This window comes from Leguminivora glycinivorella, chromosome 9 (assembly GCF_023078275.1).
Source record: "Leguminivora glycinivorella isolate SPB_JAAS2020 chromosome 9, LegGlyc_1.1, whole genome shotgun sequence".
NCBI lineage: Eukaryota > Metazoa > Arthropoda > Insecta > Lepidoptera > Tortricidae > Leguminivora > Leguminivora glycinivorella.
Genome location: NC_062979.1, coordinates 17,509,106 through 17,525,414, shown reverse-complemented (window position 1 = coordinate 17,525,414; position 16,309 = coordinate 17,509,106). Strand labels below are relative to the sequence as shown.

Sequence of the window (16,309 nt, the reverse complement as noted above, 5' to 3'; positions counted from 1 at the left end):
TTTTTCAATTAATGAATAATATATGTGATGACATTGTCATGAGCAATCAATCTCTCAATTTTGTTAGCGATTTGGTAAAGCTTTGCTCGTATTTGCTGACTTATTTGAAATACTTTCACGGTAAGTTGTGAACATATTCTATAATTGTGTTGGTGCTAGAATGTGCGGGAAGATATTTAAGTAATTAAATGTCGATTTCGTTCATTGTTACTGTGATAAACAAGCGTGTCATTTATTAGGACTGAAAACCGTCGCAAGTCTAAAACTCGACACGGCTGGCATTTATTGGGACTGTTACGTTATTTTCCAAGTCCCAATGTTTGTCGAGCCGTTTTTTCAGGATATCACGATTAAAGTAGCCAAAACGAATCGTTTACAGTTTCATATTATCAGCATATTTTTCTGTAAGTCACATTAACTTTACTGAAAAAAACAAATTACATGCACATAGACAGTTTTTTGTATATCTTTTACGGTTTTATTGATATGTTTTCTCGTTAAATGTCGTGAAATCTGTATAATTTCTTTGGGTAGTGCTTGACATGTCATTTTTCACAAAACTTTGGGTATATTTTCAGAAATGCCGCCTGATAAAGGTCAGTGGAAGAGATATTCTCAAGAAGACTTAGAAAAGGCCATAGAAGATGTGTTAAGGGGTTCGTCCATCGCCTCGGCAGCAAAGAAATTACATAAATGTAAATTACATATTTTATTACATAAATGTAACACGTAAAAAGTAAATGTTATCAACAGAATACGTTTTTTTTTATTAAATTATTTAATTTTGTAGTAAATTTTAACCCAAAACACTTGTTTTTTACTGTTTTTCCTGAATCATACTTAGATGTCATCTATTAGGACTGCCAGCAAAAGCACCTGTCAGTTATTCGGACAAGCGTATTGACTTATGTTTTATTTAATTTTGAGATTTTTTTATATTATCACTGTATGAAACTAATTGCATTTAACAAAGTTAAAGGTCACATCTCCCAAAAAAGATGGATATGTTTTGTATAGATGGGTAAATTATCGTAATATCACGAAACACATAAATATTTTCCCTTAACCTGTCGAGCAGTGGTACATCCACCTTACAGGTAAATTTCCTACTATATTTCACAATTTGACTCATCATTTAATTCATTTAATAATTAAAATGTTTATTTATTTGTTGATTTTTAGTGGTTCCTATTGATATTCTATGTATCAGTCCGAATATATGTACAGTAGTGAAAGAATTATCCTTTAACTCCTAACCATTGAGGAGTTGACCTTCCATCATCAGCTCAGCCACATAAATCACCATCACCATCAGGCGTAAATACTGGTGTACCTACCTTTAAAAAATACACTAAAAACATTACATGTGCCTAACATTTGAAGAGTTCCCTCGATTTCTCCAAGATCCCATCATCAGACCCCGACTTGGTGCCAATGGGATCATCTCGGGGTTATACCTGAACGAATGAAAAAAAAATTTTGAAAATCGGTCCATGATTCTCGGAGATATCGAATAACATACATACAAAAAAAAAAACATTCAGTCGAATTGAGAACCTCCTCCTTTTTTGAAGTCGGTTAAAAAATACTAACTATTGCTCCACCGAACAGTAAAAACAAATTTACTTGAAATAATAATCAAATGCCCGCGAAGAATTATTAGGATTGTGTGATTTTGTTGGATAATTAAATAAAACATTACATAGTACATTACGATTAAATAGTACATTTCGATTTACGATACAAGAGCGAAAAAAAGGAAGTTTGAAACGAGTGGCGATAAATTAAAACACGACCGAAGGGAGAGGGGACACGAGTTACGAATTTCCTGTTTGCACGTGTATCGTACGACGTTTTTCAGTAGGTACAGATGACCCTCCGAAGTTTCGACCTGGCATAGAGATTGACAAACAGCAGACAGACTAGAGTTTTAACACGTTCGACGCCGGTGACACAGCGTCTGTGATCAAAAAATCCTTACTCCTATGCCAGTGACACATATGTGTGTTTTAATTTATGAGCCTTTTTGTTGCCAAATTTCAAATTAAATAAAAAATGATTGAACATACAGTTATGTTATTCAAAATTAAATCTAAATTTGTAAGTTTGGGCGCTTAACGCTTTGGTTTCAAAATTTGTAAGTTTTTGATATTGCACAAGATTACCTTTATACAGTGCCGGGTGGCACAAATATGTGTCATTTTTAAGACAGATTTCAGCGGTTCTCAAAATTTTCATTGGAACTTACTATAGATTGCACAGCCAATATGAAATAAGTTAACAATTTAGTACTAATTTTGTATTAATAGTATTTCGTACGATATTAATAGTATTTCGTACGATTGTAACATAATTAAGATTTTAATAAACCGTGTTTAGGCCAGTTTTACTGACTAAACTTATGGAACTTTTTTATCACAATTAATTTCCAATTTAGGTAATAACTTTTCTTAGTACTTGGATAGGGTTTGAGATCCGGATATCCGAATTATCCGGATATCCGTTGAATTTGAGATCAGGATCCGAGGTCTCATCGGATCCGGATAAAACGGATAATACGGATCCGTTAAACATGGGCATCGATCCACACCAGAAAGAATTTTCGAATGAAATTTATGAATTATTCCCTGTATTTTGTCGCGTAAAATGTTTATTCACATTTGTTTAATTCAAATACTACAGAATATCAAGCTAGGTTAGGTTCGGTACATTACGCCATGCAATTAATCCATAAAACTATATGTATTAATGATAACAAACTAAATAAAATGAACAGTAAACCCATAGCTGGGCACCGTTAATCAAATAGTTAACTTCGTTAATCGTTAATCCGTTACTTAAAAAGTTAACTTCGTTAATCGTTAAAGCGATACATGTCGGTAGATTTAACGGAAGTTAAAGTTAATCGATAATTCGTTAACACGTCATAAAAATAGGACTTCACTGTAGGTATTATGTATTTGTATTTACTTAGTATCCACCAAAAACCATTAAAACCTGTGACGCCAATCGGTAAAAAACCGAAATGTAATAATTACGGTCTCTTCGGGCTTTTACCGCCATTGGTTGGCTAAATCCTAGGTTTTACTTCGGATTGGTAATTATTGGGTCATTCATGCGGTCGCGATCGTGGTGCGTCGGTTCTTCAGATTGAGATTTGAGACGACAATTCGATGCTGTGGGCCACGATAACTTGGTAGAGTAATCTAAGGCCCGCCGGACTCGATGCGTCGGTTGCGCGATTTGTCTGTCATGCCTGATGATTGCACTCTATTCCCAGGTTAGTGATCGATCTAGCACGTCTAATAAGATTTAGAGATCTCGAATAAGTGATCCAAAGTCGCCAATTGGTCTTTAGACTGTTTATAACCGACGGATCTGCTTTTACCGATAAATACTAGGTTTTGCCGTACGAGTACTACGGGCTTTTACAGTAGCAGTCAGGACGTGGTATTCGCGACGCAGCGAGCCGCTTGGGGTGCTGGATTAACGATTAACGGACTCGATGAAATTTAACGGAAGTTAACGAATCCGTTAACATTTTTTAAAGTTAACTTAAAAGTTAATCCGTTAACCGAAATGTTAACTTCGTTAATTAACGGATTAACGAGTTAATGCCCAGCTACGAGTAAACCATAGTTTTTAAAACTGTTTTCGTTACTAACTGGATGTATCCCGCAGGAATAACGATAAATTATTAATTTTCTATAAAGCAGAAACGGTTGCCATGGATGTTCTTTAGCTTAGTGATTAATTAAAGATCATGGAGGTAATTATGTAATTACATACGTAATCATTTTATTAGCTCATTTCAGATCCAATTTTTTTTGTATTTAATGAGATGGGAGGCAAACTAGCACACCCAAACCACCAGAATAGGGTTGCAAAAAAACGGTTTTTTTTCTGGCTTGAAAAAAACGAAAAAAAACCGTGAAAAAAAACAGTTTTTTTTCTGGAGTATGTTTTTTTCTAAAGTACGAAATCTCAAAATTTGCAAAATAGTTAATACTTTTATACGGTTTTTTAGACTTAATGTTAACTATTAAACGAATTTAATCAAATCCTTTAATTTCTGGTCTTATAAAAGTTACATTTACGAAATCTGTAGTTGATAGTTATCACCATTTACTGTTGGCAACACCACCGCCTCTCCACGCTACACGCAACATCGGGGATTCCCCAATAAACGTTTGTATACTGAATGTTAATTGAATTAAAATGTACGTTATTGTTATTGAAACATGTTACAACTCACGAAAAACCGTTATTGTCGTATTATTTATTCATCTGAAAAAAAAAACACATTTAGAAAAAAAACCATGGTGCTCGGTTTTTTTTCATGTTTTTTTTCATAATTCTGAAAAAAAAAACATTTGGTTTTTTTTTTCTATTTACAACCCTACACCAGAAGGATTGGAGTGCACCTCCATAATACTTTTTGTGTAGATAGTTAGATACATACATATTGACACTCCCGGGTCCAACGCAATAAAATTATATTATTTTAACTTTTTTTCCTACATCTGCAATTTTGCATGGATATCATTATAGGCTGTGGTTACGGATTTTGACGCCCCAGGAAAACGGAGGTACTAGAACAGGTTCACTAGAACAACACTAAATTACCCTGCATTAGCTTATGTATGTTAAACAAAAAATATTGGCCTACTGTTTAATGTTATATGCTGTAGAATGGGAGTGACATTCATTGTGAATTTGTAACTTCAAACTCTAGTAAATCCATTCTGCTTTTTTTTGTAATCATCCTTAAAACCGAATCGATTTATCCGAGTTGAAGTTAAGCGACACAATTGTGTTAAAAGTCCGTATATTTATTATGTCGTTTTGTGAGTTTAAATCATTTTATTTCAGTAACAGCAGCTTAGATTTGACGAAACCCCTATAAAAAGTGACCATTTCAACACGGATCCGTTTTATCCTAAATATCCGAATATCCGGATCCGGCAAATTTTAAGATCCGAAATATCCGGATCCGAAAAATCGGCGGATATTGCAAACCCTATACTTGGGGTACTGAACTTGTCTAAAAGGCAGTAAATATGAGAAATTTTGACAAATGTTATTAACTTAAATTATAATAGCAGTATTATTCCCTATTATAGGCTGTGGTTACGGATTTTGACGCCCCAGGAAAACGGAGGTACTAGAACAGGTTCACTAGAACAACACTAAATTACCCTGCATTAGCTTATGTATGTTAAACAAAAAATATTGGCCTACTGTTTAATGTTATATGCTGTAGAATGGGAGTGACATTCATTGTGAATTTGTAACTTCAAACTCTAGTAAATCCATTCTGCTTTTTTTTGTAATCATCCTTAAAACCGAATCGATTTATCCGAGTTGAAGTTAAGCGACACAATTGTGTTAAAAGTCCGTATATTTATTATGTCGTTTTGTGAGTTTAATTCATTTTATTTCAGTAACAGCAGCTTAGATTTGACGAAACCCCTATAAAAAGTGACCATTTCAACACGGATCCGTTTTATCCTAAATATCCGAATATCCGGATCCGGCAAATTTTAAGATCCGAAATATCCGGATCCGAAAAATCGGCGGATATTGCAAACCCTATACTTGGGGTACTGAACTTGTCTAAAAGGCAGTAAATATGAGAAATTTTGACAAATGTTATTAACTTAAATTATAATAGCAGTATTATTCCCTATTATAGATAAAAATAATCGATATATCACTCACAATTTTTAAATGGACATTTTCGGCCGCCTCCTAGTGTATAATAATCTATGTTGAGTTCATTAGTGCTAAAGTTTGAGAAACACTGAGTGATAAAGTAATTACTTACGGTTTTCTTCCATTTTGTGAGTTTTAAACTATTTTTCCGTCTTTTTCGAGCATTAGCACCATCCCACAGCACGTCAGAGAGATGACTGACGCCGCGAAATAAAAAAAATCGCATTTTAGTAATTTACCTCTGAACTATGCCAGTTGACACATACCTTGTGACCATGTTATTCCTATGCCAGTAACACAAATATGTGACTACGATAATTACGCCCGGCATAGCTAAAGGGCTTAGTGAAACGCTGCCGGCGTCGAACGTGTTAAATGATTCACGGTTAGTTTCACAAGACTTATATTGACCGGGATATAAACCGTGATTACCTTACCGTGATTTTTATTGAGGTCCCTATATATAATATATTCCTGCATATATCGCTAAACATAGGCTTGGATGAAAATTATGAACAACTTACTTAAGTTACTCAGTAAAAGAGAAAATACTGGTGTTTACAATAAATGTTATGTACGTATCCCTGCTGCTGAAAGTACACAAAAGTAGTAAAGTCAGTGCACTGACTTTATAAATAGGTCGGTGTTCACTAAGATAATCGCTTCCTGACATCTACATTCATACTCGTGTTTTCAATTATTTGTGTCAAAATATTTTCTTCGGTTACCGCGATAGTTACCCATGAAATAAAACTATGGAAACGGATTATACGCGATTTAATCAGTTTCCATAGTTTTATTTTATTTGTTCAACTTTATGCCTATTACCAACTCTCATTTGACACAATGGAGCTGTGGAGGTAATACGACTGAAGATATTGCAATCAAACTAGGAAAGTATGCAAATTACGCACTCGCATCTTTTGATTATGTGACTTGTTGGAATTATTTTTTGCCTACTTTTTCAAGTATTCAAATCTTATAGGTAACCTTGAATAACCAATAGTGATATTTACGAGAATCACAGAGCTTTATTGCTATTTTGTTATAGCTTAACATTGCAAACCATGACAAAACCTAATGTTTATCTGTTGGTCTAGCTACTGGAGATAAATGAGCGGACTGTATAACTTTTATAAAAATATATTAATAACAATAAATTGACCGTTACAATCAAATCAGAGCGCGGCGCGTACAGTCTATATCGCGAGCGGGACGGACGCGGGCCGTCGTGTTTCGTGTAGCGCGGTCGGTGCGAGAATGTTCTGCCCGGGGGCGCGGGGCGCGGGGTCCGGGGCGCACGGCGCGCGGCGCGGGCGCGGCCATGGATGGACGACCGGTTTTAGTCCGAGCGTCCAGGGTTTGAAGATGCACTGGTGCTATCAGCACCATATACTCCCGGCGTTGAAGACCCATTGTCTTCAAGACTGTGGATTGGAAGAGGGCATATCGTATTAAAGGCACGACGTATGATTCCCTTCTTTGTTTTGATGTCTGCTACTCTGGCGACTCCATCTTTCCCAGGTAGCACATTGACGATACGGCCCATTAGCCACATAAGAGGCGGCTGGTTGTTCTCTTTCACTACCACCATGGTTCCTACTTCAAGTCTTCCTCTGGAACTACGCCACTTGGTCCTCTGTTGAAGGTTGACGATATACTCGGTTGAGAAACGATTCCAAAAATGCTGTCTGAGAATCTCGATCCGTTGGAACCTTTGGAGACTTGAGATATTCTGGCTGGAGACTTGTCGATGTGGCACGGACGTGAGAGATCTCCCAATAAGGAAATGTGATGGAGTGAGGGGTGTAAGGTCAGATGGATCATCGGAAAGAGGTGTAAGCGGCCGTGAATTTAAAATTGCTTCGACCTGGCTAAGGCATGTGGTCATTTCTTCGAAGGTAAGATGCGTAAGGCCTAACACTCGACGTAAATGATGCTTTACGGATTTGACGGCAGACTCCCATAAGCCGCCAAAATGGGGGGTATACGCGGGAATAAATGAAAAGTTAATACCCTCAGCAGCCCTATCCTTGGCTAAATCTTGGTTTAGCACATGAGTGAGCTCGTTGGCGGCGCCAACAAAGGTAGTGCCATTATCCGAAAATATGGTTCTTGGCTTCCCTCGACGAGCTATAAACCGATCGAGTGCTGCAATAAAAGCTTCCTTAGTAAGGTCAGAGACAAGCTCCAAATGAAGTGCCCGTGTTGCTAAGCAAACGAAAATGCAGATGTATGCCTTTATAAGTCTGCAGCCTCTACCCTTGCGATCGGCTATCAAAATAGGTCCTGCGTAGTCAGCACCTGTTTCTATGAATGGAAATTCTAGATGTAACCGCTCCTTTGGTAAGTTTCCCATTACAGGTTGAATGGGTTCTGCCTTGAGTCGAATGCAGCGGATACATTTTCGCACTGTATGCTTTACTAAGTTGCGACCCCCAAGTGTCCAGTAATTTTGACGTAATATGGACATAAGTAATTGAGGACCTGCATGGAGGGCGCGAAGATGCAACATTCTAACAAGAATCTTAATTATAGGTTGTTTACAACAAACAATTATTGGGTGCTTAACACCGTAATCGTAAAAGGAATTAAGAAGTCGACCACCGACCCTGATAAGGCCAGCGTCGTAAAATGGAGACAATGATTTGAGTCTGCTTTGCTTAGGTAACTCCTTCCCCAATTTTAGCAGGTCATAGTCTTCAGGAAATGCTGTTTGCTGAGACACTCGAAGGATTAAAGTTGACGCAGCAGATAATTCAGAGGTGGTAAGGTAACCTTGTCTTTTATTACTAGTATTACGACAATTGTAAGTGAATCGTTGTATGTAGGCAATTACCCGCTGTATTTTTGCATAATCTGAGCGATTATTGATCAATGTCTGAATGACATTGGCGTCATCTGAATTGTGTGAAGTGATGACGAATGATTTATTTTGTGTTATAGTCTCTGGTAATTGGATTTCACTTTCATAACCAGGTGCGGTCGGCCACTGTGAAGAATCAGAGGATAGAAATGATGGCCCTGACCACCACAAAGAAGAAGTTTGTATAAGTTCTGCATCAAGACCCCGAGACACGAGATCAGCAGAATTATCCTTAGAAGGCACGTAACGCCAACATTCTGCTTGAAAGCTGTCTTGTATTTCGGAGATCCGGTTTTTTACGAACGGTCGTAGAAGAGCCGGAGAAGATTTTAACCATCCAAGAACAATCATGGAGTCGCACCAAAATGTGCAACGTTCTGGTTTCAAGGTCAGCGACTCCAGGACCTTTGCACACAGTCTTACCCCTAACAATGCTGCACAAAGTTCGAGTCGAGGAATAGTCGTGGCCTTGATAGGTGCAATTTTGCTCTTGGAGGCCAGAAGACGCACACACACAGAGCCATCCCCAGCCACGGAGCGGACGTAAAGGCAAGCTCCATATGCCTTTTCTGAAGCGTCCGTAAACACGTGAAATTCAATCAAAGTAGCTGAATCACCTAATATCCATCTTGGTATATTTACACCATTTAGGCTAGGTAGTGTTTTAGCAAAATTATTCCATGCTGTAAGTAGTCTACCCGAAAGAGGCTGATCCCAATTAATTTTGTCTACCCATAATTTTTGCATCAAAATTTTAGCTTCTACAATGCAAGGTGTAACTAAACCAAGAGGGTCAAACACCTGCGCTATGGCTGACAATATAGTGCGTTTGGTAACTACTGACGGAACTGTAATGTTTATTTTAAAGGTCAACGTATCCAGGGCACTATGCCAGTTAATGCCAAGTGTTTTTGACAATTCTTTTTCACTTAAGTTAACGGTATGATTGAGAGAAGTCTCATTATTATTGATTTGCTTCAAAATATTTTCGTTATTTGATTGCCACTTACGAAGATTGAATTTCGCTGAGCGAAGAGTGTCTATGACCTTTTGACATAAAGACACGGTATCAGCAATTGACTGTGACCCTGACAAGAAGTCATCTACGTAAAAGTCCTTTGATATTGCATCCTGCGTTTGCTTATCTAAAGAGTCCTGTGCCAATTGGAGAAGACAGCGTGTGCTCAGATAGGGCGCTGACGCTGTACCATAGGTCACTGTATTAAGCGTGTAAATTTTTATAGGTTGCGAGGGGCTAGACCGCCAAAGAATTTTTTGAAGAGACCGTTGATCTTCGTCGACCAGAATTTGTCGGTACATCTTTTCTATGTCCGCAGACACTACAAACTTATGTTGACGGAATCTAAGTAGGATAGCGAATAAATCATCTTGGATCCTAGGTCCAACCAGCTGGATGTCGTTCAAGGACTTTCCAGACGTGGTGGCAGCAGACGCGTCAAAAACCGCCCTTAGCTTGGTAGTGGTGCTATCTCTCAATATGCCATGATGTGGCAAGAAGTATGATTGTCGCGAAGTGTCATGAAAGCTTTCACTCATGTGACCTAAGGTTTCATATTCAGTCATAAAGTCAATGTATCGGTCTCTGAATAAGGGATCCCGATCAAACTTTCGCTCTAAGGAAAGGAACCTGCGTCGAGCCAGTTCAAATGAGCTCCCCAATACGTCTGGAGACTCCTTCAACGGCAACGTGACTACAAAGCGTCCCTCTTCATCGCGTTTTGTTGTAGTAGTGAAGATTTGCTCACATGTATTTTCGTCTACGGTGAGATTATGTTTCGAAGGTATTGTGTCAAGCTCCCAAAATGGAGATAGATCTATGCCTGTTTGTTGGTCATTAAGAAAGAAACAAACAGGATTATGAGGTTTGTTACGGGTTGGCTGATGCAAAGAGCCCACGACGAGCCAGCCGAGTTTGGTTTCAGCAAGAAGTGGATTTTGTTTACCAAGATCTATACGCCCTGAACCAATAACAGCCCAAAAGACTGGGGCACCTACCAGAAGGTTTATTGAAGACGGTTCATAATAAGAGGGGTCAGCTAAACAAAGTCCTGAAGGTATAGGTACTTCCTGAACGTTCAAAAATTGATCAGGTATGGGTCGTGTGACCTTAGATAATATGTAACAATCAATGTCTGTCTTAAAAGTTCCATCGCGAGACTCCATATGAAGAGAGCAAGCTTGGACACTTTTTGTCTCTTGGTCTTCTAAGCCAGAAGTGTTAGAAATTACAGGACGTGTTGTCAATGACAGTTCACTAGCCAAACTCTGCGAAATGTAATTTGCAGTGCTGCAATTATCAAGCATGATCCTAACTGTGTGGAATTGACCCTTGCTATCACTGACCTTCACCAGAGCTGTGGAAAGGAAAACATGTGGTGTTACGTTACCCATGACATGATTGTTCGCAGACAAGGATACGTGTTCCGAGGGTGTATTTGTGTCATTATGTGTGTGCAACAACGTATTGTGCCTGACTTTGCAATATTTGCAATGACTAAGACTGCATTTTGACTCATGATGGCCAGGGCGCAGGCAGTTAAGGCATACCTTACACTCCTTGGCCTTAGTCCAACGTTGGTCAACCGGCAACGCTCTGAAGGTGTCGCAATTGAAGATATAATGGGTCTTGTTACATAAGGGACAAGGTTTAATATGATTTTTTATACTGTCATGTTGACTTGAATTGGCTAGGAAACTTTTAGGCTTATTGACCGATGATGATGATGAGTCTGCCTTAGACTTACTATTTTTCGATTCCTCTAATGTTTCAAGAAGATTACACCTGTTGCTCAAAAATGTAAGGAAATTGTCAAGTGATGGAGGCTCCGACAATGAGTTTCTATGCTCCTCCCATTTCCTACTCGTAATGTTGTCTAACTTTGACGACATTATATGAATCACTAAAGTATCCCAATGATTAACTGGCTGATCAAGGGTAGCCAGTGCTCGAAGATTTTTATTTGCAGTATCAACTATTGTTCGGAGACCATGGCAAGATTCTCGATGAAGAGGGTCTATGTTAAAAAGAGCTTGAACATGGTTATTTACCAATAATTGTTTGTTGTCATACCTATCGCAAAGCAATTTCCATGCTGCGTTATAATTTTCTGCTCTAAAATCTAAGCTACGGATTACTATGGCTGCACTTCCATGAAGAGAAGCACGTAGGTAGTGGAATTTATTGATATCATCTATGGATTTCTCTGTATGTATTAATGAGACGTAAATATCTTTAAATTCCAACCAATTTTGACAGCCGCCGCTAAAATGTGGTAGATTTATTTTTGGCAAGCGTACGTTACCTGGCTTGCAAGTTATGACAGTAGGGCACTCATCGGAACCTACCTCCGACCTGGCGCTGGCGTTATCCTTAGCGCGCTGACTACGATGACGCTCCAAAAGTTCGCGCGCGATGGCGAGCTCGTGGTAGTAAGTCCCTTCAAACTGCTCTCGATCGGTATACAGCTCGCTCGGGTCCTCCACTAGCTGCTCCAACTCGCTCTGAAACGTGTCATATGGCTCATATAAAGCATCTATTTTATTTATGCGTAGGTCTAATTCGACCAATTGTGGCTCACTTAATTGATTACAAGATTTTGCCGTAGCCAAATATGCAGAAAATTGCGTAAGCTTAGCTTTAAGCGTTCCACGTTTTTTAATTAATTCTTTGATGCGCGCTTCTGTAGCCATTTTGCAATTAATGTTTTGAAAAAAAAATTAAAAAAGAAAAAAATGCAATTCAAGACTAAAATTTTACTAAGTATGAATGTACTAAGCATTAATTGTGTTGCCAAAGAATTTTAAATAGCAACGCTAAACTCAACTTTGTTATTAACTTTTTGCAGGCGCTAAAATTTATACTACGTTTATGAAATTGTGATATTGCTATGAAAAAATTCGTGGCACTAAAACGCTTATCTCGACCAACCCACTTTTTGCTATGAAATTTATTTATGATTTAATTTTACTCTTTAATGAAATTGACTTTTATTAAATGAAGATAATTAAGATGTAAACACGAAATAAAGCTTTGTAAGATTGAAAATGATAACTTTAGATATGCAAATATGATAGAAGCAATTTTAAATAGACTATTAACTTTACTGGAATGATTTTAAATGTTAATTTAATTACTATGGGAATGCAAACCAAAGTAAGGGGAATAATGGAATGATCTCACAGTTATGCTATCCGTAAATGTAGGCCGGTAGGTAGTGAGCTCCAATCCCGACGATTTCTCTTGATGATTGATGTATGTATATTTGCATTCGATGTACACCCGGTGTTGTTGTTTTTATTGCACGTAGTTCGTAGATAATGCTGCGCTGCAGGGGCCGTGCACTTCGAAGTTATGATGAACACGGCGAAGACCTCAGTTTTGTGTAGCAATCACGAAGACAACTTAAGACGGGCGGTTGTAGATGACGAATTGAAGATGTACTTTTCACGACGAGCTGCGACCTTCACTCGTAGATCCGTCGTTATAAGTTGCAGTACGACGGGCGCGATATAACGGTGATATTTTAAATCGCGCTTGTAACGGTCCACTGTCAATTTCAACGGCGTTTAAGGACCATATGTTGGTCTAGCTACTGGAGATAAATGAGCGGACTGTATAACTTTTATAAAAATATATTAATAACAATAAATTGACCGTTACAATCAAATCAGAGCGCGGCGCGTACAGTCTATATCGCGAGCGGGACGGACGCGGGCCGTCGTGTTTCGTGTAGCGCGGTCGGTGCGAGAATGTTCTGCCCGGGGGCGCGGGGCGCGGGGTCCGGGGCGCACGGCGCGCGGCGCGGGCGCGGCCATGGATGGACGACCGGTTTTAGTCCGAGCGTCCAGGGTTTGAAGATGCACTGGTGCTATCAGCACCATTATCCGTGTAAACATACCTCCTCAGTGCTTTTATATGATATTTTCATTACGGTCAAATTTGCTTGATGTGATAACTAATGAAATGTCCTATCACTCCTTTTAGTTTTGGCGTCGGTATATTATTAGGGACACCCGGTATATTTGTAAGTTGGCCTAAGTGGGCAGTTTTGTCAGTGGCGCCCCGTCGGGATTTGACCAACGACAGTCGGAGAGTCACCATAGCACGTAATTGGGAGCGGAAACAACTCGACGTCAGTCCCGCCGGGACCGGCGATAGTCCGGTTCGCGCCCGTCCAGGAAAACACATAGCTTCGCATACCTTCACAACATTGTAACAAGTAACAGTGGACCAACGCCTTTGATGATGGGTCTTTACTAAAATAGAGGCCGTAGAAGAAGGTAATCACTAACGGATAAAAAGTATCCCAAAAAAATTAAATCCTTTGGAACCAACTGTAAAGTTTGTAAAAATTCACTAATAGTACATTACGTCAGATACGTAATAATAATAATGTACCACCTGATGTACCATGTTTATCGCAATAAAGTAATTAATTCATTCGTTCATTCATTCAGACGCCGGGAAAGAAGGGCTTACAGGCTGAGTAGGTATAGCTGAGCGTAGTGAAGCCGGATAGTGATACGAAGTTTTGAAATTTGAAAAAGCTCTTGATAAAATATTTAATAAATCCGAGCAAACATATATTTTCGTGTAATTTCCACGCTATAACTTTTTTTTAAATCTATTTGATAACCTTTTAAACGGTGACATTTACAGCATTATAGTCTGGCAAAAAAGAGTAGAAATTAATAGGAGTGCCACCGTCTATGTAAACTGTTTTGCGTGTTTTTTTTTTTCTAATGATGGCGTTGTCGTAAGTATTATTTATTCTGTGGCGTTGTGTCAGAATTTAACGTTTAGAAACAAATGACTCGAGCATTTCAGGCTTAGGTGGGGAAGAAATTCCATTACATATCATCCTCACTCAGCGCACCAGATACGTAGTAGGTACTTCCCGACCTAATTTGACAACATTTCATTGCAAGTTTAAGAAAAACCTGTTTGCTACCAATTAGTTCTAGTTGAGAATTAGTAACGTCAAAAGGGGAGTTTTTTGAACGAAAAACTAAGTACTAGTTTTTAGTAGAAAACTAGACAGTAGTCGTAAAACCTATTGTACAAGAAAATAATACAACACACGAGAAAAAAGACAAAAGCGAATTTATCCCTTAACGGATCATCTCTTCCAGTTCACCTGTAAATTTAATTAGAAGTACTTAGCTCAATCTCAATCATATATACCTACATGGAAATTACAATTATATATTAATAACAAACCGGCCAAGAGCGTGTTGGGCTATTCTCTGTGTAGGGTCTCGTAGTTTCCCGTCCGGAGCGCGGAAGATGGTAGTCGTGACCAATAGTTGTAGTTCCGTCGCCGGCATAAATAAGTGACGATTTCTATACCTTGTCACATTAACGTCTTGTTTGAATTGTCAGACGATTAAAAGCGACAAGGTATAGAAATCATCACTTATTTATGCCGGTGACTGTTACAGGAAACATTATTCAACATATCCTAAAATTTGAATCGAGAAGATGAAGGATTGTTGCGCTGTGACTTAGTATCAAACTTTGTTCTTCCGTATCAGGTGTCCGCCTTAATTTGAAAGAGTATCTTTCCACGGCCTCGCGGCAACAGGTGAGTAGCGGGCGCAGGCGCGCCGCGCGCGTCGATACCCGTCCCTCCGCGCGACCCTCGCCATTCACACCCGTACACTAATACAACCACAAACACATGTATATTGTACATGTTTTAAATTTCACCCGTAATCGGTAATCATCATAGGTTTTATTATATATAAGCAATATTTGATGACAGCACTTATGCCCTCTACATTTAATTTGCCTTCGTATTACCACAATGGTTAATGTCTGTGTCGGCTATCATATGAAGGTATAACTTAGTATTAGAGGATTCAAAACTCACTTTACTTAGTTTATTGGAAATAGAAGCAAATCTCACCGAAACCGTTACCGTAAATAAAGCACAGTGACCTTTTACTCTTTCCGAGATCTTTCGTTACACGCGCAGCTCGTTAAAAAAACATGGTTCTGTGGAGCTGTCTAAATAAATTGTGGTTATCTTAAATATCCACGACAGTAATGTACCAAAATGTACTAAAAATTAAACGCCTGCAATTAACTCAAGATAAATGCGAAGGTAGTTTAAAAATATCTGTATTGGGCTCAGGTGACGCACTTTCGTAGTCGTTACACCTCATAATAGCGATAATATAAGGCTCCAGAGTAATGATAACGCCTTGGAACCAGCGTATATGGACTAAACGAAATCGAGATAGGCTTTAACGGGTACTTTTAAAAATAAATTTAAATGCGAAGAAAACTCGTAGCCTGCTCTTTTATTCTCAAATCGAAACAGGTAGTTCCTAGAGGACATACGTTTTGCTTTAAATAGGTATAAAAAGGTGCGTTCCATTTCAACGCGAAAATAATCGTAATACTTAGTCAAAACATTTTTTGCCGTAGAGGTTTTTTTTTGGCTCACCTAAACTATGCTAGCGAAGAATATAAACAGTTATTCTCCTATCCTGGAAAGGTCTGACTTTCCTTCCTTCGTCCTAATAGACTAAAAAAAAACAAAATTGCATTACAACTAGGGAACAAATCAAATTATTTTATTATTATTTTTTATTGAATTTTTTTTTCTTTCGTGTATGATACGAGTATCTATTTCAATTTATAAAATTACATTAGTTATGGCAACTTTTCATTTCCGGGACTTTGGGCGGCTAAAGGATATT

At 38.4% G+C, this 16,309-nt stretch overlaps 1 protein-coding gene and 1 long non-coding RNA gene across 2 annotated transcripts in view; both read left to right on the top strand.

Annotated features, from left to right (window-relative positions):
* The window catches only part of LOC125229646, a 218,762-nt gene that overhangs the window by 108,422 nt on the left and 94,031 nt on the right, over positions 1-16,309 (top strand). The gene's annotated exons all lie outside the window — the stretch shown is intronic.
* On the top strand, positions 56-755 carry LOC125229648. Its single transcript, XR_007177432.1, has 2 exons — positions 56-120; positions 579-755. It is a non-coding gene; the product is annotated as an uncharacterized LOC125229648 (long non-coding RNA).